At 40.4% G+C, this 26,768-nt stretch overlaps 1 protein-coding gene and 1 long non-coding RNA gene across 2 annotated transcripts in view; one reads left to right on the forward strand and one right to left on the reverse strand.

Moving 5' to 3' along the window:
- The window catches only part of CFAP299 (cilia and flagella associated protein 299), a 362,695-nt gene that overhangs the window by 13,164 nt on the left and 322,763 nt on the right, over window positions 1–26,768 (forward strand). The window lies entirely within an intron of this gene.
- Window positions 14,310–25,870, reverse strand: LOC142829393 (uncharacterized). The gene is made up of 3 exons (XR_012903786.1): window positions 25,716–25,870; window positions 19,544–19,721; window positions 14,310–14,495 (listed from the first exon to the last, which is right to left on the reverse strand). It is a non-coding gene; the product is annotated as an uncharacterized LOC142829393 (long non-coding RNA).

A 26,768-nucleotide genomic window follows, 5' to 3' on the forward strand; every position in this document is an offset into this window, starting at 1 on the left:
ACTTTCGAAGGTGTAGAGTCAAAGCAATACAATCAAATCTTAAAGTAAATAAATGAATACAAGCTTACTGGCTAAAAATATTTATTTAAGGAACATATCCTTCCCTCCATTCACTAACACAGTTCCCTGATGTCGGCAGGAATCAATTATGTAGTGAGAGCGCAACATTAAGTTTTTCATACAACTGCACAAAAATGAAGAATGAGTTTGTGGATTGTCAAAGATGTCTATGTTTGGTATTTTCAAAGAAATGAAAGCAGTACCATGTGTCAGACTTGACCAAGTCTTACCTATTTAGAGTTTTACAAAGAATTATCATTAGCTTTTGTTTTGTGGTTACGCTTAAAGGCCAATCAAGAACCACCTCCCAGTTGTGCTAAGCACTGTACTTGCACATAACAAAAGGATAATCCCTTTCCCAAACAGCATATAGTAATTTATGTCTACTTCCCTCTAATCATTTTTTCAATTGCATGGCTCTGGTTTGCCTTTTTTGTTATGAAGTTTCTTTATTCTTATCAATAATATACTTTCTGAATGTGAAAAACTGTTTCTTTTTGTGGGACTCAAAAGGAAAAAATGCAAAGTGTTTTAATTTGAACTAAAACTGCCAAATATTATTGTTCCACTTCTTTGCAAATGCTTTCAGCAGTGCTCAACTAAGGACAGTATAAATCATAAGTAGCAACACTTTCCATGACCAATTGTAAACTGAAACTAGTAACAGTATATTAAAATATCAAAATAAAAGCAATGCACAAAGAGGACATCCTCAGTGATGGCTGCAATATCTCTGTGCCAAGGGCCCCATTTCCGGAGAGAAGAGGGGCAGCAGCAATGCATACCAGGATGCAACATGCTTTCTCCCCATTCCCCTGACTATCAGGAAGTGAGGGGAAAGTACTTGGATTCAATTAATTGCTCCTCTGCCCCTTCCCTTCACCAGCCACAAGTGAGAGCCATGATAATCAGGGGAACAGAAAGAAAAACAAGATGCATACCAGTATGCACGGCTGCTGCTCCCTGCTCTCCCGAAATGGCGCCCTTGCTCTGTGCCTGTGTTTGAATTGTTCAGTCGTTATTAGCAGGTAGATTTAAGAGAAGGATGAGGCATTTGCTAGATTCTATTTCAATACTTAGTAATTGTTCCATGAACACTATCAAATATTGTTAGAAGAGTCACACCTCATATTAAGAATTCTTTAATAAAGAATTAATAATACATGGTTATAAAATTGTGAAAGTCCAATAGACTGATAGGTTACTTATAGTCATTTATCATCTTACCTCCTACTGATAGGAATATAACCAGCACATACCACTCCTGTCTGTACCATGCTTATATTAATAACAATTTATTAACTTCTTTATAAAATATAATGCACCTTTAACACGAAAGAGTATGACCAGTAGGTGTTTAAAGCAAACAGTCAGCAATGCAGGAAAAGGTAGCTAATGAACTTATCGTGTGCCAGAAATTCAACATAAATCACTGATTATACCTATTGATTTATTTCAGACTCTGTTTCAGCAACATTGGCACTTCAAATCTTTATCTCCATGCTGTTTGTGTGTATTATTGCTAATAACCTGGTTTATTTAATCAAAGACAGAGAAGAAATAAGCTGTTTGTGACAAGCCAGTTGTTATAATCACAAGCAATTAACAGAAGGAGTTTTAATGTGTGAGAGAAAGACCAAGGATTATTTACCAACTGTAACTCTTGTTCTCTAAAGAAGCGACGAGGAGTCCTGTGGCACCTTATAGACTAACTGAAGTGTAGGAGCATAAGCTTTCGTGGGCAAAGACCCACTTCGTCAGATGCATCTGACGAAGTGGGTCTTTGCCCACGAAAGCTTATGCTCCTACACTTCAGTTAGTCTATAAGGTGCCACAGGACTCCTCGCCACTTTTGCAGATTCAGACTAACACGGCTACCCCTCAGGGCTCTCTAAAGAGACATTGCTTCATACAAAGGCACGGTATAAAAGAACTATACAGGCAGTCCCCGGGTTACGTACAAGATAGGGACTGTAGGTTTGTTCTTAAGTTGAATTTGAATGCAAGTCGGAACTGGTACATATTGTAGGGGAAACTCTAGCCAAACATTTCTCCAGAGCTCAGTTTTATTCTCCCACACCTCACTTCGCTCAGTCCTTTATTCTCAAGCTGAGGTGTCTGCTGAGAAAAGCCGCTCCGCGTCCTCCTGGTCTGCTGGGGGGGGCGCTAGCTTAGCGTCTCGCTGGTCTGCTGGGGGGAAGCAGCTAATGCGGGATTGCCTCACCCCGTTTGTAAGTAGGGATCCGATGTAAGTCGGATCCATGTAACCCGGGGACTGCCTGTACTATGAATTTGCAGGATCTTTTAGATAATATCAAGACATGCAAAGGATAACTGCAAATCTGCATTTCAGTTTTTTATCAGGCTAGCAACTCAGCAACATAGAGGTCATTTTGGGGGAAAGCTCCTCACCATCCCGTTCACATACATGGCCTTGGGCCATAGACAAATTCATATTTTCCCATGCATTGTAAACATGCAAAAGGTGCTATCAGTTTTGATTTAGAAAAACACATGGGTTCATGGGTTTAAGTAAGTTTTATGGGATAAAAATTTTCCCCTACACAGGACAAAATTGATTCCCAAGACTTTTCTCTCTCTCTCTCTCTCTCTCTCTCTCACACTCAAAACATTGGGGTCTGTGTGTGTGTGTGTGTGTGTGTATATGTATATAAAAAATATTGAGGCTATGTCTAGACTGCAGGCCTCTTTCGAAAGAGGCTTTTTTGAAAGATACTTTCGAAAAAGCTTCTTTTGAAAAAGAGCATCTAGACTGCAATCTCTTCTTTCGAAAAGTGAGCCGCTTTTTCGAAAGAGAGCACCCAGACAGTCTGGATGCTCTCTTTCGAAAAAGCCCTGTTTGCATTCAAGGACGCCTTTTTTCAAAAGAGCACTTTTGAAAAAAGGCGTTCTTCCTCGTGAAATGAGGAGTACCGCCGTCAAAAGAAAAGCCATGTTCTTTCGATTTAATTTCGAAAGAACGCGGCTGTAGTCCAGTCGCAGGTGAAGTTTTTTTCGAAAAAAGGCTACTTTTTTAGAAAAAACCCTGCAATCTAGACACAGCCATAGATACAGATATAGATATTATGCAACTCACAAAAATGGAACTTCAAAGAAGAAACTGATGTTGCTTTTTTGAACATTGCCTTGGGTTTTAATGTAGTAAATCCTCTCATGGAAATAGAGTGAAAAGAATTAAACACCAGGATCATATATTTATTAATAAACTAATTCTTTTTATATATTTCAGTGGATGGAAATACAGGAAATGCCAAATCTCAATGCAGTTATACGTGTATAATATTAAACGGAATATCTATAAACCAAAACAAAATAGGATTTTGGGCAGGGTGAGTTTACATGTATGTGTGTGGGTTTTAAAGGCCTTTCTGTGACAATACATAAGGAAGAAAAACAGAACTTGAGTAGATTTATAATGGAGACTATCCCTCTATCTTCTTTCTAGCACTAATCAAGACTACAGACTCTTAACATATATGGTTAGCATAATTCAACTACTGAATGGAGGTTGCACAGCATTTACTATTGTTATAGGAAATCTTCATCAGCACAAATGGCAGATAGTTTTCTGTGGGATTTAGAAACCTAGGAGCAGTTAAGCACTGAACTGCCATGTGTTCCTTTAATAGTCTCTTCCTGTGCGAATTAGTGGTTGGTTGTCTGCTCCTGCAGAGGCAGGCAGAAAGAGGGTGGGTAGGAGGCAAAGAGACTGCTCCCATTCAGGTGTATAGAGATTGCTTCTCCAATTATGTTCTCAGGGATGTACATTGCCTCAGACAGGAAAAGAGGGTTAGCAAGAGGGCCTTAGTCTCTGTTGCTTCCATTCTGGCCCACAAACTGAGCTGGTTACACACACAGAGGCTATGTCTGCCCTGGCGGGTTCTTGCGCAAGAACATCTTGCACAAGGGTTCTTGTGCAAGAACATGTCAACACTGGCATGTGCTTTTGCACAAGAACATCCATGGCAGTGTGAACACTCTCTTGTTCAAGAAAGCTCTGATGGCCATTTTAGCCATAGGGATTTCTCGCGCGAGAAACCCCTGCCACGCATCCACACTGCCCTCTTGCGCAACAGCTCTTGAGCAAGAGGGCTTATACTTGTTAGAAAAGAGTGTAGCTTTTGCGCAAGCATCCTTCTCTTACCACGCTTTACTGTAAATCTTCTTGTGCAAGAGTGGGGGAGAAGTGTGGATGCTCTGTGGAAGAATGGTCATTCTTGCGCAAGAACCCGCCAGTGTAGACATAGCCAGAGAGTCACTGGGGCTTGTTGTACGGTGGGATTTAGAATGCTACAGTCTGCTCTGCTGTGTATCAAAGTATTTAAAGATTTGTTTTCTGAATTTTGACTTTTGCTCATCTTGAGATAGATAATGTTCAGGAAACTACTGTAGAATGAACAACAGCATTTCTTAGGAATAAATTACAGTGGCCATTGTGACCCAGAGAAAGTACTTTTTAGGTAGGTTATTTCATTTTCTTACAGTCTTCCCCTTACTTTTCCCTTCTCAAAGCCTCTTGAATCAGAATTTGGGGATAAAAAACATTCCTGAGCATTAACCAAATGGCAGGATTGAGGTAGATTTCTAAAAACCCTTCTTTCTTCTTCTTTAGCATAGTTGCAGGACAAATCTGTACAAAATAGATATATCTTAATAGTATAGTTGGAGGAATAGATACATTTTCAGAATCTCAAACAAACATGAGAAGATGTAGCTTTTTATTATGTTGATATTACAACACATTCACATTTTTTAATGCTGCTTCTCTTTCTACATGCATTAAACGCTCTTTTTTTTTTTTTTGCTGTTGCTTGTGTTGTGACTTGAAATTCCAGAGATTCAATCTTAAAAAATGGGTGGGTTTTGGAATTTCCATTCTGGTGGTAAAGCAAGATTTTGAATTAGAGATTAGCATGTTTTGTCAAGTCCTCCAGTATAATTGTAAGAAAAATAATCTTTAGTGTATCACTTTCTACTCAGAAGGCATCAAAATTCTGGGCCATGTTCTTCTCAAAATGGCAAATTTTCTGCATTATTCATTGTAATTCCATAATTGAGTCCCAGACTTCAAGAACTGAGCTCTCCATGAGAAAAATGAATCTATTAATCTCCACTCTACACAGGCAGTTGCTCAGAGTAGATTGTGCGCATCATTGTAGCATATTTTCTCTCCTTTTCTGAGGAATGAAATACTTCAGATTTCAGTATTAACTATTTTTTAGCATTTGTGATTCTACCTATTCTATTGAATGGAACATTTAATACTCAGAACAGTTGCTTCAGGCTTTCTACAAACTCAAGCAAGTGTCAGCAGGTGCGATTTTGCGCCAAAGCAGCCGCTCTTGCACAAAAACTTGCTGCCTGTCTACACTTGCACAAGTAAACTGACGTTCTACTGTATAAAATCAGGGCTTCTTGCGCAAGAACTATGATGCTCCCGCTCAGGAATAAGCCCTCTTGCGCAACTGTTCTTGCACAAGACGCCAGTGTAGACAGGCAACATGAATTTCTTGCGCAAGAAAGCCCTGTGGTTCAAATGGCCATCAGAGCTTTCTTGCGCAAGAGCGTCTACACTGGCATGGATGCTTTTGTGCAAAAGCACATCTCTTGCGCAAAAGCACATGCCAGTGTAGACACTCTCTTCTGGAAGAGTTTTTGCACAAGAACTCTTCCGCAAAAGAGTTCTTGCGCAAGAAGCTGCCAGTGTAGACATAGCCTAGGAGCCATGCTGTCAGGGCTGCACTTGATGACTCTCTTAGAGGGATTGAATTTTTGCAGTGTTCTAGGGAAACCATCTACAGAACTAGCACAATGTGCCATTTGCCTCCTCCACAAACTCCATCCTCTAGTGCATGGGTTCCCAAACTGGGGGGCATGAAGAAACTCCGGGGGGGCGTGAGATGTTCCCGCCCCCCATCAATTCTCCCCTCTAAGTTTTGCTGCTATTTTAGTTTTTTGGCCCCGGTAAGTTCCCCCCCTTGTTTCCCCCCTCAACAAGTTTTGCTGCTGGGGGGGAGGGGGGAAGAGGGAGGAGGGGCGGTGAGGGTTTCTCAAAAATCAAAAAGGAGGTGTGATGCCGAAAAGTTTGGGAACCACTGCCCTAGTGGGAGGATTAATGACAAACATTGCAAAATTGATCTTGCAGGGTTTTCTGGGCCTTCTGTTCCCATCAGGTAGGTTTTTTTCATGGGATTGTAAATTCTTGAATTCATTATATAATTTTTAATAAAATGGACTACAGTATATGGAATTTTTAATCCCTTAGTGAAGCTCACCACATGGATTCATAGAGATTGTCAATATGATTTCTTATTAAATATTGTTTTCTTGCCCAGAACTGAAAATGTATATGGGTTTTCATCTTGCACAGCAATCCACACCATGGATAACTAGACAATGAGTACAAGAGACTGGACAGAAAGTTCTGAAATAGGAAAGTGGAAAAGCAAATATTGAAATGTATATGCATGAGAATTGATGTTAAGCACTTAGGGGCCATTCAGTGCACAACACACACAACAATTCTTCTAAATACCACACTCAGCTGAGAGAACTTTCTGATGGCTCAAAGTGTTCATGTCCTTAACGTGTTTACTCTAATACAATATTAAATCCTTTTTGAAAAGGGCCAGGTGTGTTTGGGTAGCTTTTTACTCTAAGTAGGGAATTTGTTCCATTAGCAGAAATGTTTTTACACCTGGGAATGGGTAGTGATAATCAACCTTCTCTGCTTAAGAATGAATCAGTCTTGTTACTTTCTTCTCTGCTTTTTAAATTCTGAATAGATTCAGGAAAAGCCTTGGAATAAATAAATGAAATGTGTTTAAATAAGGGTTGAAAATATTTCCCTTTTATAGGGATTTTTTTTTTTTTTTTTTTTTTTTTTTTTTTGCAACAAGTTAATAATCTTCAAGCAAATGAAACCAGACGACAGGAAATAATTTGTGTATGGATTTCTTCAGTTTATGATGCAATGACTTAGATTTCTGATGTGATTTATGTGCATAAAGCTTTTTAAAAATATGTTTCTCTTTTTCTTTGCATTTAGCTCTTTCCTATCTTTTTTTTTTTTTGAGATCCCCCCCTTTTTTTTGGTTCAACTTTGCTGAAACACTAATGTTTAAACTTGTAAAATGACTCTGATTTTCCTTTCATCTTCTCCCTGAATCAGCATCTTCAAAGAGAGCCAAATTTTGGAAACTTTTCTTTAGCAAAACAAAGGAACAGAGCAACATCTCCTCTCCCAAAGTACATCTGAGGACTTGAGCCTCCTGTGAGAAGGCGGTGCTGAGCTGAGTCAGTCCCATCAGGTGGAGTGAAATGAGAGGAACAGTGCTTGGCATACCTCAAAAGGCATTGAATAACTAGCTGTGAAAATATACTGCACCAGATTTTCTGCTTGTGTAAGTCCTCAGCTCTGATGCAAACGGAGCTGTGCGAGTTTACACTAGTTGAGGATATTCCTAGAGTGTTTGTTTAAGCCTCGGGCACATATCTGTGCTAATGGATGGCTTGCCTTCTGTCATGTCTTTTAAGTGCTAAGCACACTTGGGTGTTGGAAGTTGTAGATGTTCCTTTCCCCACTGAACTTCTCCCCTTTAATGCTTTATTCTGGGAGCCCTTGCAATGTAAACTTTTTTTTAGCTTGACATTCTTCTCAAAGTGAAGTTGACCCCTATGTGGTATATGTTCTTTCAAGATCTGGAAGCAGCCTACGCAGTAATACCAGTAACTGATGATACCACAGCCATTTGCCAGCTCACAGGAAGAATTGATAGGGTTTATGGCATCTGCCCTGAGAACCTCAGCATATTTGCACATTGCTTAGTGCTGCCTAGTGGAGTGGGGGATTCATTTGTCTGCCAGACAAACAGAATGCCACTTTGTCCAGGAGTGTCTGCATTTGGGGGGCCATTTGGAACAGGTTAGTGTTTTTGAGTATATGATATGAGAGTTTCATACTTCTGCTGCTTATATTTCTAGGACACAATTCTGCCCTCACATACTTCTGTACAATCTAGTGGAAGTTGCATATGAAATCATTCTGCTCTCAATTACACCCCATGTAGTCTTCCTAAAGTCAAGGAATCTCATGGGGTGTCAATCAGGGAAGATTTCTGCTGACAGAATGTATTATTGTATAATATGAAGGCTTGAGTCAAGGTTGGGGAATCATGGTGTGGGGCTTTGTATATACAGTACAGTCTTGGTACCCTGTCTGTACATGTTCTAGTTTTTGGAGTTCAGCTGCATAGAACTAAACTTGCCAAAGTATATAATTTTTAAAGTAATAAAAACTAAAGACAAATAGTATTGGCAAGACTTGGTGACATGCCTCACCATAAGAGGAGGGAGTTGACTCTCTTGATGAATGCACATGGGCTCACTCTTTGTATGCAGCTGCTATGGTTTATTATCTGTAAGTCTGTCCACATAAGGAACAAGTGTACTGTAATTAACTCAATCGAAAGAAGACCTTTATATTCTGCCTTATGATTGTTTACTGGAAATTAATATTTCTCTACTGTCATGAGAAAGGAGTCAGTGGGAGTTGGCCTCACTCCCTTATGGAGGCCTTGAAAATTGCCCCAAGTTCTCTTTTGGAGACTGTACATAAAACAACGCCACTTTGATTTTTACCAGCCACTCCATATTCAGCCAGCATTTATTTTTTGGTCAGGCTATGAAAATTCTAGTTGGTGAGTGCTCTTCCACTGAAGCACTTTCTAGCTGTGTGCTGGGAAAAGAGGAATGGAGACTGCTATCAGTGTTGTCACTACATCCTCAAGTCCTGCTATCTCTTTAGCCTTCCCTGCAAGTATCTCATTGATACGGAGCACCACTGCTGTATCTAGATGTGCTATATTTGGACTCAGTGCAGCAATTCCGTTCATTGAATAGAAGGCAGTGCTCCAACAGGCACTTTTCATTAGTGAGTCCTGTGCATCTCTGCCAAATGGATGAGCCATTGTTGGCAGAGATGCACAGGATTCCAGTGGCCTGTTTGTGAAAGGTGCTGAGCAGCCTGAAATCTCACTGAAGTTAATAGGAGTTGCGATAGCTCAGCACCTTTAGCGATCAAGCCCTTAATTACAATTTAAAAATGTGTAAAACTTTGTCTTCCCAGCTCGATATTCCTTTACTCACTAATTCTGAATCAAATGTTTCCTTTTACTCCTTCCGTGTTGCCTTGGTAACTGCCTATTTTCTAGACAGCGGTCGCTGTCTGTCTGCAATTTGATCTTGTGAGTTGCTGAAAGCCCTCAGCTTCATTTGAAATCGGTGCAGCACTAGGCAGATTTGGGCCTACAGTGAGGGAATTTTGCTTGGTAGAAATTCCAATTGCTCATTTGAATTGTTTTTGGTCATGCTGTGTTAAACTCTCTAATTTTGAGACACCTGAAGCCCTGTTCCAGGGTAAATACTAATAGTGCATTTTAAAGCAAGTGGTGTGTGTCCGTATGCATGTGATGGAGTGCAGGTTAGCTTCTTTTTGGAATCTAGTATGTCTGTGTTGCTTTCCCAGTGGAGACACTGGATAAATGTGGGTAGTGAATCTTGGTTTTTGGCAATTTTTTTACACACTTACTAGAAGTTTGTGAATTACAGAAACCACTTATTGCCATTATATTGCATTCCTAGCCAAAATTAGATTAAATTTAATGTAATGTTTTCCTTGCAGTGGGATATCACTATTACTACTATGCAATTTAAATTGCAAAATAATTCATTTTAGGATCTGATTTCTCCTCTGCCCCTAATTTATTCAGTTCCGGAGTTTCATGCAGGGTGAAATTTATGTATTTGAGTTATGGTGCAGAACACTGACAAGAAAGGCGTGTGTGCTCGCAATCCCTCCCCCTAGTTTAACACATCTGTAACTAGTTAAGTTTAGCTTCCTTTGGGTCCTTAACTATACAGTGTGTCTATATAATGGGCAGCATAGAATATTTTATGTAGACCTAAAATTAAGGAGTATTTGAGAATTATATCAGAACCATTTAAATAGAACAGAGTGGGAAATGGTTTTCCTATCCTGCAAAATATTTGAGATTTCAAAAATTGTCCCATTCCACAGTGGGATGAAATAAGACCTTCTGAAACTTTTTTTGTTTAAAAAAAAAAAAAAAAAAAAAAAAAAAACCTATAGAGCAGCCCACCCCAGAATATCTGTAATAGGGTAGTGAGGACTAGTGGCAAGGCAATACTTGTTCTTTGAAATGTCTCTTTGAGTCCTAGGATTGCCTAAGAAAGGCAGAAGTAGGTGCTAGGAAAGCAGAAGATGGTCCTGGGGTGGTGGGAAAACCTGACTCTTTTTTAAGGGCTGAAGGCCTAGGACTATTGGTCTGGTAGAGTGAGTGTGGCAGGCTCCCTTGTCCCTACCCCCAGCCAGTTGGGACCAGCTCTGGGAAGAAAACTGTATATGTACCATCTTTTTCTGCAGAGCAAGAGGGAAAGTCTGTCCACTGTACTCCCTACCCTCAGGATGAAAGGACAGAATGGAGAAAAGGGCCAGCTGGAGGAGAAGCTGGCTGCGGCTCTGCAGCTGGCCTAAATTACAACTCCAGCACCAAGGAGGAGAGCTGGAGCAGAGAGCAGATTCCCGGGGAGTAGAAGACTATTTCAGCCAGGTAGGGCTAGGAAGGATGAAATTTGGCTTCTGAGAGCTTTATTTTGATTTATTTTAGTTGTTGCTTCTGGCTGTAGATTTATAAATGGGACCAGATTCTGATTTCCTTGGTATAAATCCACTGGCTGCAGTAAAGTTACTCCTGGTTTACATTTGTGTAAATGAGATCAAAGTTGGAACCACGGTGTTCTTTCCTGAAGTTGTCACTGGAGAGCCTCTTGGAATTGCATGTGTCTAGCAGCATTAAAATATGTTAATAGCTTAATGAGATTTGAGTCCAACATCTGTGCATTAGAATGGTGAGACCATATCAGTTAAGAGACATAGATCTGGTACTGTCATTGCTGTTTGTTTTGCCCATTGATCTCTCACTTAGGGTACGTGTATATGGCACGCTTATTTCGGAAGAAGCTATTTCGGAAGATATATTCCAAAATAGCTTATTTTGAAATAGAGCGTCCACACTACAGGGAAACTTCAAAATTAGTCCGAGGCAGGCTCCCCTAATGCTTTAGATGTGCTTTAGAGCCCCAGGAAGCACTGGAGAGAAATTACTTAGAATGATCCTGGTGAGAAGCTATTTCCAAATAGCTGCAGTGAAGTGTCTACACTGCAGCTATTTCAAAATAGGTATTTCAGAAGAAGGGTCCTCATGGAACGAGGCTTACCAAAGTTGGAATAAGCCTCCCATTATTTCAATATTATTTCAAAATAATGGAATTGCTGTGTAGACGCTTGCATATAACACTAGTTATTCTGAAATAACGGTGTAGTGTAGTTACACCCTTAGATACTTATGCTTCATTTCTTTCTGCAGCATGAGAGTTAGTTGTAAATGCTTATAACCCCCCCCTTTTTTTGGCATTGTGTGTATGTTACAGCATTGTACTAGTAGTAATGCACGAAAAAGCACTTATTCCGTGTAATAAGTATTGATAGGCCTAACCTCCCTGAATTTAACTAGTTTTTTTTTTTTAACCCTGTTAAAGTCCTGGTCTTCACAACATCCTCTGGCAAGGATCTTAACTTTTCAGGTTTGGCCAGTGTCTGAAGGGTTCAAAAGGAATTATCCAGCATGGTAAGGGTTCAATCTAAATGCTTTCTGAGGAGAACCATGAATAGCTTTTGGTTAGAGCTCTGCTATGATGCTCCTGATTATGGCATTCCATTTATACTCATGGGCTGTGTCTAGATTGGCAAGATTTTCCGCAAAAGCATCTGCTTTTGCGGAAAAACTTGCCAGCTGTCTACACTGGCCGCTTGAATTTCCGCAAGAACACTGATGATCTCATGTAAGAAATCAGTGTTTCTTGCAGAAATGCTATGGTGCTCCCCTTCAGGCAAAAGTCCTTTTGCACAAAAGGGCCAGTGTAGACGGCTCAGATTTGTTTTGCGCAAAAAAGCCCCGATTGCGAAAATGGCAATCGGGGCTTTTTTGCGCAAAAGCGCGTCTAGATTGGCACGGACGCTTTTCTGCAAAAAGTGCTTTTGCGGAAAAGCATCAGTGCCAATCTAGATGCTCTTTTCCGTTAAAAGCATTTGCAGAAAAACTTCTCTGTTAAAAGCATTTGCCGAAAATCATGCCAGTCTAGATGTAGCCTATATGGTGTCTGTCTATGTTTCTTCTTTGAAGGCCTTGGTATATTTTAATGACAAGGTAGATTCTTTTGTAAACCTGAAAGAGACAAGGACCATGGTTATTTCCCCTTCTTATTGACATCAAAATAAAGGTATTTGAGGCAACAGACCATAGCAGTTTTAGTTCTTTTCCAAGGATTCCACTTAACTGCGGAAAGGACTTGGGAGATTAGAGAGTGGTTCAGGCTGGCAATTTTATTTGAGATACAGGAAGGTCTGGTTATCAAGAGGTCAGACTGATTATTCTTACTGCTGGTGACAGGCCATCCTTTGCCCTCTGTGCTTCTTGCCTTTCCATGCTCTCTCTCTGTCATTAAGACTTCCAGCCACTGAATGCCTGACCAAGTTAAGTCCTGTTGCTTTCTGTATTGAACTTGGAGGCAGTGATGTGCAATAGAATCTGGGGCATACCAAATGCTGGGTAATTGTGCTTCAGGATTTGGTGTGCCCTAAACTCTATTGTGCCCTCACAGACTTCTCCTTTTAATGCTTGTAAACAGTAAAGTTTAACTTCTGACTTCATTTATATTGAAAAAGTTAAATAACCTTAAGCATAGCTCCACCTATGCATTTATAGTACCTGAAAAAAATCTTTGCAAGAGTGCCAGAGCCTAAGCTGCTGTAAATCAGCAAACCTTAGTAAACTTTAGTGGCGATACTCCAGTTTATACTAGCTGAGGAACTGTTGCAGAAAATGCTGGAAAAGCACTTGCTCACCAATGAAAGCTTTTGACTCCCCATTGTTGGGAGGACTTGTCAGTCCCTTGGCCCACACGGTCTGTGTGGCATTCCAGATAAGTATCGGAGCTTTAAATGCTGCTCTGAATCGTTGGAATGTTCTATTTGTAGGTCTTATGTGTGCTTGGTTCTCTTCTCTGATTGGTGCTAGCTTTATACTGAGTTGAATCTGTTGTAATCTTCCTGAATCAGGATTCAGGAGTTGCAAATTTGGCATACTTAGAGCATTTTTTTCTATGTTTCCCTCCCCCCACACACCTTTTCTTTCTGCAGTGCAAACATATAGATATGAAGCATTTTGGCTGTGCCTTTACTGAACCAGGGCAAAAGAGCAAGTGAAGACACAATGTGTGACCTATGTACCTGTTCTTAGAAGAGCAAAATTCCTCTGTCATCCACTAGCAGCTGTGAAGGTGCTAAATTTACAGCAGTATTACCAGTATTTACTAGTACTGCAAAGAAGTAAGCAGTGTGGGTTCCATGGTTTATAATTTCAGTCAAAGCAAATAAGAGGCTCAGTCCAAAAGAGTGATTTTTGTACATACTCCATCCCACGGTCTCAGTTGGCTTGCAAAGATTCCAGCTTTTACTTGAGTTACTGGAATATTGTCACAGGTTCTTCCAAGACAGGTACTTGGCAAACATGCTGTGTCAACTTCAGTCTCTTTACTTTTTCCCTATGCTCAGAAGCTCACTGCAGCATTTATGGAACATGTGAGTGTAAATATACTAAGTACCATATGCACAATCTTGACCATCTGTTATTACTGTCATTTAACGAACTATCTTTAGTCTTCAACAAATGCCACAATTTTTAAATTTGTGGAAGTGTGTGAATGTAACATCATTGACAACTCATAGAAAACACACAGATGCTGATGGATGTTTTCATATTGGAAAATGTGAGAAACTGCCCTGTTAGGAAAGATTAAAAAGGCGGCAGGGGAGAGGGACTCAAGGAGGGGAGGAAGGTTAGAAGACACTTTCTGACGTCCTGTATAACAAACAGGCTATGGGACTTTCCTGTATTAACTCAGTATTCAACTAATAATTAAACAAGCACCTTAGATCTCAACCTATTGTTTGGATGTTTTACTTACACCATGATTTTTACTCTTTACATTCAGTTGTTTTCATCTTTACAGAACTAACTACAGATTTTCAGTACACATAAATTAACATGATCTCATTCATTTTTAAAACTGAAAAAGTTTAATCCTTGTCATATCCTATTAGTCCTTGGCTTAAACACCAGTTTGTCATTAGATTCAGTTAAATACCTAAATCCATGGCATTGGATGGGCTCCAGTAGATGTGCAGATATAGCTGTCTAAGACCATCTTCTGCCTCCATCCAGGGATCTTCAGGGGATGTCTTCAGGAGGAGTTCTTCTCCCCTCAACACTCAACTTCACAAGTGATTGTAACAAGAAGAGAGTAATTGATTTAGCAATTTTTGTGTTCAGTCTAGGGACACATTGCTGCTTTAGAATTGTAATTTTCTATACTCTGGGTTAACTTGACTTGCGGTGCCCTTTGTGCTCTTAAAACAGGTGGGGTTTTAATTAATCTGTGGAGGAGGTCCCAACAGAGAAGTTGCAGCATCTTTTGTGCCTTGTAACAAAATTATAACTCAGCGGAAGAAGTAGAAGTCTAATTCCCCCTACACCATGCAAAAAATGTACTCCATTCTCTGTGATGGTTAGAGAGCCAGTATTTTATTATTGGCAGCATGTTGTTTCTACAGTACCATACATACGTATGGCACTTTATAGACCAAGGTGTCTGCTTAGCAGAATTCCCAATGTGTAGCCCAGATCTCATATAAAAAATGCTGTTGAAATAAACTGTGAATCTAAGTCACTGTTTCCTTCCCCACTTTGCTCAAGTGGTGCTGCAGCTACATGCTGCACTTTTTTGAGGCCGGTGGTGAAGTCACAATCTAGCTCTTATTAAAGAAATGATTTACTATGTGTTTCAAGAGATTTTTTTTTTTATTACTGTCACATGGGAACCAAACAAAAAATTGGAATTCACCTGAATCCTGGAGAAATTTGGATTCAGACCTGGACCAGAATTTTGCAGCCCAGTTCCAGCTTTTAAATCCAGTATTTGCATTTCCAGGAAGAATTTATAAACTGGTATTTATTTACATTGTATTTATATTGTAAAGAGGTATTTATTTCAGGCAGCCCGTAATAAGGTTACTTATTTCTGAATTTCAATGCAACTATTTAATCCATGTCAAGGATTGCACTTTTCAAGAATATATTGTTTTTGGTAGGGGAAAAAAAGTTTATACAGGACAGGGAGTTCTCCCTAAATGTGTGGTTTCCAAAACCTTGCCCAAAACTTACTCAGAACTGTATGCTGGAGGCTCATTTCAATCTTCACATGCTTCCAACAGTTAGCAATAATAAGGAATGTATTTTTGCAGAAGTAGTAATGGAGTATTTCCTTAGTCATAGTGACTGTGATACATCTTGTTTTATAACTAAAGATGGTCCATTCCTTGGTGCGGTCAAATTCAAGAATCAGATCATAGGAAGAAAATATAAGGACACATACGAAGATGCTAAAACTAGGCTGCCTTTAAAGGCGCAGCCTGTAATTCCACTGCCCCCCATGAGGTGGAGAGTTTGCAACTTAGAAGGACACAATGTCTCCCCAAGCTTCCCAGTGCTTTGGGGGTGTCTGAAGGCTGTACCTGCCCACAGAGAATTGTGCAAAGAGTGGGAAGGCAGGGTCATGGTATGACCACCCTCCTTTCTCCTTTTCAGCCTTTTGGGGGTGATGTGTACCTTAGGAGCACAGGGAAGAATATGGTCCATGAAGTAGTCTGAATGCAGGAATCACAATTGTGATTGGCACTTCACCCAAGGGCATCTGGTCCTAGCTACATGTCCCAAGTGACATCATACATGCCCTGTAAAAAAGATCTTTACCTCCTTTGGAAAGCACTTTGAGATCTATTAATGAAAAGATCTAGATAAGAGCTGGATTTTATAGTATACTAGGTGTGACCCATAGCTATACCACTCAACTTCATAGATTTTATGATGTGTGAGTTTGTGCTGAGAGATTTTAAAATGACAGGTGTATGTGGTGAAGGGATTTATGTACTTGGAGTTATTGTTTATACTGGTTGTGTTGCTTTGTGGGTGTTTAAAGAACTAGGGAGTTGGGCCAAATCTACCATTTATGCAGTTGTTTTCATGCAGACAGTGAAACTATTGCACACAAGTTAGCAATGGAGTAAGGATGGTGATAGGTTGAGTTACCTCTCATATCACAGTGTCTAGGACTTTTCGCATGGCATAGATACACACCTTGCTGTCATAAAGATGGAATTAATAGTCAAAATGGCTGAGAACTTAAAAATTGGATGGTAACAGCATGTGAATCCCAGTAATGACTGAACCTGATGATCTGAACAAAGAAAGCTCTTTGCCATGCTTATAACTGTTTCCATCACTTCACACTGATTGCTGTTTACTGTAAATGAGCTTTGGGACTCCTTGGTGTGGGGCTTCAGAGATTATAGATTCATGGTCTTGTGCAACGGATAAACCTGTTTTTCAGTAAAGCTGTAAATATACACAGCCAGTATCTGTAATCTCTATTTGTGTTCCCTGTTAGTAGTTTAAAAATAAGGCATAAAACCAAATTGAATTCTTTAAGGTTTGAGCCTCTAGGCAGTTACAGATAATTTAATTTAGTGGAAGGCTGTGAATGACACAATGAGGAATAGAATTAAAGACTTAATTTAATATAAATATTTACACAGAGGCATTACAGTATAACAGTTCACTGCATAGATACACACAGTCTAAGATGAAATGGTATATTCAGGGGTGATCAGTCCCTGAATGAGGGGAAATGAGTGTAGTCTCTTCTCTAATGATCGCTATGTAAAATCTATGTATTGCCCTTTTACGATAAGCCATCGTGATAATGCCTTAAGGACATAAGAACGGCCATACCAAGTCAGAACAAAGGTCCATCTAGCCCAGGATTCTGCCTTTTGACCTTGGCCAATGCCAGGTGCCCCAGAGGGAATGAACAGGATGGTAATCATCAAGTGACTCCTGTCCTCTCTCCCCGTTGCCCATTCCCAGCTTCTGTAAAACAGAGGCTCAGGACATAATTCCTGCCCACCCTGGCTAATATCCATTGATGGATGTATCATCCATGAATTTAACTCTCTTTTTTGAACCCTGTTAAAGTCCTAGTATTCACAACATCCTCTGGCAATGAATTTCACAAGTTGACTGTGCATTATGTTTACTTTTTGTTTGTTTTAAATCTATTGACTATTTATTTCATTTGTGAAGAAGTGGGCTGTGCCCATGAAAGTTCATGATACCCATCTACATGTTTTGCTAGTCTATAAAGTGCTACCAGACCATTTGTTGTTGTTTTTCTTAGTTCTTGTGTTAGGGGAACTAGTAAATCGCTTTTCCTTTCCTTTTTACTTTATTTACTGCCTTGGCCAGGGGGCTGGACTTGATGACCTCCTGAGGTCTCTTCCAGCTTTATGATTTTATACTTTCTCCATACCAGTCATGATTTTATAGATCTCTGTTATATCCCCCCCCTTAGTCATATCTTCCAAGCTGAAAAGTCCCAGTCTTATTAATCTCTCCTCATATGGCAGCCATTCCATATCCCTAATCATTTTTGTTGCCCTTTTCTGAACTTTTTCCAGTGCCAGGGTATCTCTTTGGCGATAAGGCGGTCACATCTGCACATAGTATTCAAGGTGTGGGTGTACCATGGATTATACAGAGGCAATAAAATATTCTCGATCCCTTTTCAATTATTCCTAACATTCTGTTTGCTTTTTTGCATTCTCTCTTGCATTCTGTTTTTCCTTTAATTAGCATGAAATCCACATTTTACAATAATTTTCTACTTTCTTATTAATTTAATATTAAGCATCATATTATTTAGCATCTGTTTAAATATAAGACCAGTAACTATCAATATAGATAGCTTTTCCAAAAATTAGTATTTTATCTAAAACACTTGTAAAAATGAATGAGGGCCAAAATATGTTTACAATATGTCCTCGAGTTATATCAGAGATGGGCAAATACTGGCCTGCGCACTGTATCCAGCCCCCAGCAGGCCAACTCCGCTATTGTACCTGTGCTTCTGCAAGTATGGACGATTGCAGTATCTTTTGGCTGCAGATTGCCGTTCCCAGCCAATGGGAGCTGCGGGAAACTGTCTCTCAGTCCATGCCACTTCGCACAGTTCCCATTGGCTATGAACAATGAACCACAGCCAATGGGAGCTGAAATCGCTCATACCTGCAGAGGTGAAGGTGAATATAGTGGCAGTGGCCCATAAGGGGCTAATGAACTGCTGCTGTTTTATTCCCCACCCTGTGTTAAATCCTAACTTATCTCCAACTTTCGTCTGACCTGTTTCATTTATTTAATACATAACTAGACCTCACGATTATCAAGGCCAAATTTAAGCCAAACAACCTGTTCTTTACTTACATTGCAGCATAATCCTGTATTTAAAAAAAATCACTGTTTATAAGCTATGGCAGTGGTGGGCAACCTATGGGCCGTGGGCTGCACAGGGGCTATTGGGGTTTTCTGCATGGCCTGCAAGCAGGCAAGCCAACAGACTCACTGGACCCCTGGGCAAGCGGGGAGGGGCTCTGCACACCTGGAAGAGGCAGGGCCTCAGATGGAAGGGGTAGAGCCAGGGTAGCCAGCCCTCAGTGCGGCCTGGACTGTGCACACTCCCCCATCTTCCGGAACACATTGCCTGTAGCTCTGCAGCGTGCCGTGTGGTGCTCCAGTAGTGATTTAAAGGACCACGGCCCCTTTCAATTGCCAGGCCCCAGGTATTGCTAAATTGACATGCACGTAAAGCAAGGGGACGTGAAGTGAGATGTGTGCTGATTGCACACAATATGGACTTTGAGAACTGTGCACTCCTTCTGCATCCAATCAAAACACTTTTACAGTTCAGTTGGCAAACTCCGCTAATTCTAGGCATGCAAGCCCAGTTAGCAAACTGCCTTGGTTACAACAATCTTGTGGCCTGCTGAGATGAAGAAGAGCCACTAATGTAGCCCATTCACTAGCCTCAGTTGTCCATCACTGAAATATAATATACATGTGGTTTTTGTGGATCTGCAAATATTTTCTTTTGGATCAAGCCCTGAAGTCTTGGCTACTAATAAAAACTTGGTAGAAACTTTCCCACATTAAGCTATTTCTGTTTGCTCTTGTGGTGCACAATGAGCTGACTTCCTCCTGTGGGTTAGACTGCTGTGGCCTGAGTTTTTGTAGCCTTCTGCATCTTCTACTAATTCTAGTAAATCAGTTTCATATAGAAAAATCTTAGATGCTAAGTAGTGTTCTCCTTTTAACAAGATCCTTTTACAAAAACCTCTTACTATCAACATTAGTTAAATTAAACCTTACTTTACCTTAATGATTTCCAACAGCTTTAATCCTAATTGAATGATTCAGCATACTCTCAGGTAATAGGTAGGGCCAGATCCTCAGCTGATGTAAATCAGCATAGCTCTACTAATTTCAATGGAAGAGCCGGGCCTTCATTTTCATACAAATTACATGCATTTGAGCAAATTCCTTACGCGAGTCCTGTATGAAATTCAAAGCAAGAATTATATAGCTTTACAGTCAAAATGTTATATTTATAATATGAATTGCAGAGACCCACAGGTATGTTTGTGGTGAACTTTTCACCACTCAAAAGCATTCTTTCAGAAATCGGAAGCTGAATTCCTTTTCAGAAGAGGAAAGGCCAAAACCAGGACAAAACAAGATCTTTTTTTGCCCACATGTGTTTAAACTATCAGGACCTAGGTTAAATCCATAATTGGTCTCCAGCAGTTCAGAACTGAAAAGTAGCAGGTCTTTCCCTCTTCCCTACTGCCTATAAAAAAATCTGTTGTTCAGCTGTGGACTTGTATAAACTGAGATTCACTCGTGCAATCATAAAACATATAGGCTGTGTCTAGACTAGCAAGTTTTTCTGGAAAATCAGCCGCTTTTCCGGAAAAACTTGCCAGCTGTCTACACTGGCCGCTTGTAAGATCGTCGATGATTTTCCGGAAATACTATACTGCTCCTGTTCGGGCAAAAGTCTTTTTCCGAAAGACTTTTGTGCAAAAGGGCCAGTGTAGATAGCACAGTAGTGTTTTCCGCAAAAAAGCCCCGATTGCGAAAATGGCGATCGGGGCTTTTTTGCGGAAAAGCGCGTCTAGATTGGCCACGGACGCTTTTCCGCAAAAAGTGCTTTTCCGGAAAAGCGTCCTGCCAATCTAGACGTGCTTTTCCAAAAATGCTTTTAACGGAAAACTTTTCCGTTAAAAGCATTTCCGGAAAATCATGCCAGTCTAAACGTAGCCATATACTTTGGTATCTAGCTTTGGTATCTTGCTGGAGATGGTCAGAGCTATAACGTTCAAATTTTAGACTAGGTTGTCTAGAATGTACAATTCCAGGGTTTTGGTTTAGATCGCTCTAGTGGGTGTACAAAGCAAACAAGATGCATTCTCTGCCCTGTCAAATTCTGAGGCAGAATCATTCTGCAGTTAGTTTTTAATAAGACTGGGTGAACTACCATAGAAACGCCTAATGCTTTTTGGTTCACCTTTAAAGGATAGCTGAGCATCATTGAGCATCTAGAGAAGTTGTCCACCATCTGTTCATGGAAGCTTAGAGAAGCTCCTTGAGTGGAATGGTTACTGTGTCTGCATGGGAGAACCAACAGGCCATTGTGCAGTTTGGATGTGCTCTGTGATATTTTCCTGATACGCTATGCTATTTATCAGAAAATCGATAGTAATTTAGCTTTCTGTAGCCAAACTCCTATTATTCTGCTTAGGGATGTTAAATTTCAATTAATCAGCTAATTGAGTAGTCGACAAGTAGGGGCGCTTGCTAGCCTGGCTACGCCTCTGCCTTTTAAATGTACTAAGCACCCTGCATAGCTCTTACTACATTTAAAAGGCAGAAGTGCAGCAGGAAACCTGGGATGAGCAGGCACTAAAGCAGAGGTGCAGCAGTCAGGAATGCTTCAGTCTGCGCTTGTACTGTTTCCCCTGCTGTGCCTCTATCTCTCCTCTACCCCCCCACCTTGGAGACAGTGCTGAGGGGAACAGGCTTTTAAGCCAGCTCTTCCCCCCCCCCCCCTCATTTGAGGCCTTCAATTTTCTTGCTGCTGTTATTTATCATCTTGTAATATTTGGGACACTTCCTGAGTGTCTAACTTTTGTTACTGCCTTGGAGAACTTCAGCATCCCTGACAATTCATTTGTGTTTCAATTTCTTTTTTTCACTTTAATAGTTTTTTTGTTTTGGTTTCTTCCTTCCGTTTCTTCAGTAACTCACAGAAAGAAAGCCACTTTGGATAAAACAAAAAAATAGGACTATTTAGCACTTTAAAGACTAACAAGCTGGTTTATTAGGTGATGAGCTTTCGTGGGCCAGACCCACTTCCTCAGATCAAATTGTGGAAGAAAATTGGCATGACCATATATACCAAAGGGATACAATTAAAAAAAGTGAACACATATGAGACGGACAAATCAAATTTCAGAACAGAGGGGGGATGAGGGAAGGAGGTAAATGTAAAGGTAAAAGAGCCAGACGAATACCCAGAAACCATCTACTTCAAGACAGACCCAAGAAAACCAACAATAGAACACCACTTATCACCTACAGCCCCCAACTTAAACCCATCCAACACATTATCAATAAACTACAACCTATACTGAAACAGGATACTAACTCCGCGAGGCTCTGGGAGACAGACCCATAGTCTCCTATAGAAAACCACCTAACCTCAAGAACCAACCAACAACCACAGGACATACCACACTAATACCAACCCTGGAACTTTCCCTTGCAACAATCCCCGTTGCCAGCTTTGTCCACATATTCACTCTGCTGATACCATTATTAGACCTAACCAATTCAGTTATAAGATCAAGAACACATATTCCTGCTCATCCAGAAATATAATTTATGCTATCATGTGCAGGCAGACAAACGTCTCAGACACTTTGCCAAAGAATCAATGCACACAAAACAGATATTAGACAGGATCACAAAAAAACCAAAAACGGTTTCTTGCCATTTCAACCTGAAAGGGCATTGTCTGAATGACTTGATTACCTGCATCCTGCTTCAAAGACATTTTAACACCAGACGTGAAAGAGAATCCTCTGAACTGTCATTCATGCTTAAATTTGACACTTTACGCCGAGGTTTCAACAAAGCTGCTAATTATCTTACCCATTACAAAGATAGTTTTCCCAATTATCACCTCTAATATCATTAGCTCACAGACATTTACCTCCGCTCCCCTCCATCCCCCCTCTGTTCTGAAATTTGATTTGTCCTTTTCATATGTGTTCACTTTTTTTGATTGTATCCCTTTGGTATATATGGTCAATTTTCTTCCACAATTTGATCTGAGGAAGTGGGTCTGGCCCACGAAAGCTCATCACCTAATAAACCATCTTATTAGTCTTTAAAGTGCTACATAGTCCCGTTTTTTTGTTTCAGGTAGACTAGACTAACACGGCTACATTTCTATCACTTTGGATAACTTGCTCTTTCCCGGGGCTTCCTTATCATTTCCTTTTTCTGCATCCACTAAGGCTAACGAATACACTCTTTGGTTCAGCAAGTGTTAGTCGAACAGTTCTTCTTGTTAAGGGAATGACTGATATTTACTGCATTGTCCAAATGTTGTGAAGAAATGTCAAGAAAACCTGTCTGTGTTCTTTTTGAGGAAAGCTGCTGTGTGGAGTTGTAGCAGGAAAAGGAGTCAACCTTGTTAATTTCAGATCTAAATTTTGAAGACAATGTCAGATTTAGTAGAAAAATATACAGTTTGAGATGGGGGGAGGAGAGGGAGGAAAAGATGCACAGGGACACATGAAATCAATGGACCTGATTAATTGACACCTTTCGAGGAGCTATCCCATAATATTCACGGGGTGTTTATAAATACATACATTTATTTTGGCCTGATTTGTCAGAGCAGAAGTGAAGGGTTCTCTCATGTCTTAGGCTTGGACTTTTCCATGCTTGAATTCCATTGAAGTTAATGGAACTTGAGCATGTGCTTGCTGAAGTGTTTTGCTGAAACAGAGCCTTAGCTAATACCTGTTTACAATGATCTTCAGCATATTTGCTGAAGAACTTGGTTAGATTTTGATGAATTTTAACTGTCTTATTGAAATTTGCATCATTCTGGGTTTCAGTCTGTCTAAAAAAGCCCCAGCAAATCAAGTTGCTTTGCTCTATTTGTTTTGTTTTTTAAAGCAAAAATGGATGAAAAATACAAAACGTACCATTGCTTTGCTATTCATTTAAGAATACCAGCTGCTATCAAGCTTCTTTACTATACTTAGCAACTGTAACCTAAATAATCTGTTGTATTTTTGCACAAATTGTAAAATCACTCCCCAGGCCATTTGTACTTAAATGGTAACACCCTTTTACAAAGAGCTCAGCGATCAAGGAAATGTTTTTAAATAGTGTAATATTTAACAAAGCAACGTGATTAAAATTCAGTACATTATCTCACATGGTATTTTATTACTGCAGGTGCACAACAGCTCCAATCGGAGGCATGCTATGGGCAAGATTGCAATGAATTGAAAAACAATTCTATTTATACACCTGCACTCACAAAAGATTCTGAATGTAAAGAGGAGGCCAGGTTGAAAAACTAAGACAACTCAAACTGTACCAATACAGTCGTGAATTAATCCCTTCCTTAGGGAAACATTGTGGGAACGGCACAGGCAAGTCTCAGAACAGTCTTACTACTATCCCAAACCTGCAGGTGTTCAACATTTTTAAAGGATGATTACAAATAGGCAGCAAAGGCCTCAACCCCCTCTTGCTATTGAATTCGAGGAGTTGGTTCAGGCTTTGAAGGAAGAGCATTTTCACTTATCTACCTTTCCCCCACTGAAGAGAGGGAGTAGCAGCAATTAACAGTACATACACATACATCTTAGTGTGAGTGTACAAATGGTATATTCTGAGTATAAAATAGAGCACGCAACTTGACAGCTGTCATCATCACAGATGCAAGGCAAAGTTTTGCTTGGGCTTGTGCTTTTCAGGATAGTGGAAACAATTAGCAGCCTTAGTTTCTTCGTTGTTGCTTGGAGCAGCAACAATACTCAACTATTGAGTTGAGTACTAGAGGGACATGGGTAGCAAGTTACATTAGCTACTTCTTTGAAGAGCTTAGTGGTTTGAGCATTGGACTGCTAAACCCAGGGTTGTGAGTCCTAATGCTTGAGGGGGCCATTTAGGGATCTGGGGCAAATCTGTCAGGGATAGTACTTGGTCCTGCTGTGAAGGCAGGGGATGGGACTTAATGATCCTTCAAGGTCCCTTCCAGCTCTATGAGATAGGTGTATCTCCATATATTATTATTATTATTATTATAAATACCATCAAATGTGGGAAAACCAGACAGTGACTCAGATAGAACTTTGATGACGAAGTATCCTTTGTTAAACTGGTTTAAGGGGATACATGCAAGAATCTTACTGGCCATGGAGAGTAAGGAGGTGTAATGATAGTTACCCTAGTTGTGTCTTTACATCTTTGTGCTTATAACGAGTATATCGGCATCTTTCAGTTGCTGCAACAAGAAGTTCTGAAACCAGATGTATGAGGAAGAACTTAAAAAGCTTGTCAATGAGAATATTTCTTCTGTGTTTGAAAACTTTAGCTGGAATGGCACCAGGCACAGAAAATTAGTTATTTTTCATTGCTTGGACAGCCTTTAGACCCTCAGCTTGTGTGGAGAGATCAACCAGGGCTAGATGTAGGCAATTTATAGATACAGTGACTCATAAAGAGTAGGCAGATGATTAAGAAATTTGCTAATGGAGTCAGGCCACCATTGCTGGATGGCAGTGTGATCTGTGATGAGAAATTCACTGGTGTTGAGGCAGATCAGGTAGGGCTGTATGCAGCTTTAACTGTATGTGTAGAAACCTTTGGAGTCATGCTTTTCAGCAAGGACCTACAATTAACCTGCCTTGTGGTCACACCACAATACTTTGTGCATAGCAGGTTTGCACTTGAGCATGCTGCAAACTTCTTTATTAATTTTTTTTACCATTAAATACATTTTTGTTAAAAGAAAAGACCTGGAAGGGTCCTTGAGTCCAGTCCCCTGCCTCACTGCAAGACCAAGGATCATCCCTCACAGATTTGCCCCGATCCCTAAATGGCCCTCTCAAAGTTTAAACTCACAACCCTGGGTTTCACAGGCTAATGCTAAAACCACTGAGCTATCCCTCCTCTGTTTAGAGGTGGTCTGTTTCAACTTTGAGAATGGGTCAGCTAAGAGCATGTCACATGTTTGCAGTTGGAAACAAGATTTACAAGATTGTTATAATCAAACCTGTCTTCCTGATGATGTTTTGTATATTCAACACAGTTTACAACAGTACAGTATTCCCTGGCCAGGAGGCAAAATGCTGGGCACCTGGCAACCCTACAAACACTCAGTGCCTGGCTTCCTTCCCCCCTCCTCTGCCCCCAGCTCCCAACACCCCCCCCCCCCATCCCAGCCCCCATGCTTACCTGGTTCTGCAAGGGTGTGGTCACAAAATGGCTGCCGACCAAGGGGAAGCAATGCTTCTCCTGGGTCTTAGTACTCAACTGCTCCCCTGTTCCTATCTCTGCGTTCACTCTTAAAGGGAACATGCTATTTTATTTTATTTTATTTTATTTTATTTTATTTTGCTTAAGTCTTGGAGTCTTTTTTTTTTCTGCTTTCTACACATTTTCACAAAGTAAAAAAAGAAAGTTTGGTCCAACAAGTGGCGGTCAGTCCAGCAATCAGCTCCATGTAATACCCAAGTAATGTGCACATCTTGTGTCACAATGTCTAACCAACACATCATAATCAACCAAATGCTGATGATGTGAGTAATGATGCATCCAGGTCCTTTTGTGTTTGTCAGGGAACCAAGAAATCAGTGACAAGGAGTCCTGTGGCACCTTATAGACTAACAGATGTACTGGATCATAAGCTTTCGTGGGCAAAGACCCACTTCATGTAGTGGAAATTTCCAGAGGCAAGAATAAATATGTAGGCCAGAGTAAGGCTAGAGATAACGAGGTTAATTCAGTTAGGGAGGGTAAGGCCCACTTCTAGCAGCTGATCTGGAGGTGTGAACACCATGGGTATGTCTAGACTACATGGCTCCATCGACGGAGCCATGTAGATGAGTTTACTAGACATAGGAAAATGAACGGAGATTTAAATAATCATTGCTTCATTTACATCAAAATGGCTGCCGTGCTGTGCCGATCAGCTGTTTGGCGGCACAGCGCAGTAGTCTGGATGCTCCGTGGTTGACAGCAGAAGCCTTTGTCGACTGCTCCATTATGCCTCGTGGGATAACGCTTCCGTTGTCGACTGCAGAGCATCCATACTACTGCGCTTTGCTGCCAAACAGCTGATTGGCACAGCGCGGCGACCATTTTGATGTAAATAAAGCGGCGATTATTTAAATCGCTGCTTCATTTTCCTATGTCTAGTAAACTCATCTACATGGCTCTGTCGATGGAGCCATGTAGTCTAGACATACCCCAAGAGATGAGACTGAATTAAGCTCGTTATCTCTAGCC

Source organism: Pelodiscus sinensis, chromosome 5, assembly GCF_049634645.1.
Source record: "Pelodiscus sinensis isolate JC-2024 chromosome 5, ASM4963464v1, whole genome shotgun sequence".
In the NCBI taxonomy this organism is placed as follows: Eukaryota; Metazoa; Chordata; order Testudines; family Trionychidae; genus Pelodiscus; species Pelodiscus sinensis.